Below are 735 nucleotides of genomic sequence, written 5' to 3'. Positions count from 1 at the left end.
TTACCTACAATTTAAAAAGAAAACAAAGAGCGGACATGTTAGAAAACATGGAGGAATTTTTTTGAAATATATTTAATACTAGAGAGATAATTAAAGTCACATGGAGACACAGAGACAGAGACCAGAAGAGTGAGAGGGGGTAGAGAGAGGGGGGGGGGTAGAGAGAGAGGGGGAGAGAGGGGAGGGGGAAGGGGGAATGGAGTGTTAAAAATGTAAAAACTTGGAATAAACTTCACCTTACTAAATATTTTCACTCTCTGCATGGGCAAAAATTTTCTAGAGCGCAAATACATTAATTGACATACTGTTCATAATAAAATAAATGAAACGCAGGTATTGTCGTATTTCAAAAATACATTTTCCCAAAGGGGAGATACTTATGATCGACAAGAATCGTTATGATGACAGTCGTAATGATGGCAGCATCGGTGAAGGACTTTACTCAATTTCCCCCAAAATCATCGCGAGAAAATATTTTAAGGTAAGTTATCTTATTAAATCAATACACATTTTCACGCCGAAGCGGTTTATGCTAATTTTGCTTCTCCATCAAACATATCACACCGACCATGGCTCATGCAACCAAGAGAATGATTTAATTGACTGTTCGCCATCGACTACGTCATGGTTGGCCTACGGTGGGCAGCCTTGAACGCTGTCTTCTAACCTCACATTCGGGCGTTCCGCTCCGCAGTCGACAGACGTTAAAGCCACCATGCGCTATCGATAATGCAA

The sequence above is a fragment of the Lytechinus pictus genome, chromosome 7 (assembly GCF_037042905.1).
Source record: "Lytechinus pictus isolate F3 Inbred chromosome 7, Lp3.0, whole genome shotgun sequence".
NCBI lineage: Eukaryota > Metazoa > Echinodermata > Echinoidea > Temnopleuroida > Toxopneustidae > Lytechinus > Lytechinus pictus.
This window is presented reverse-complemented; position numbering follows the sequence as displayed.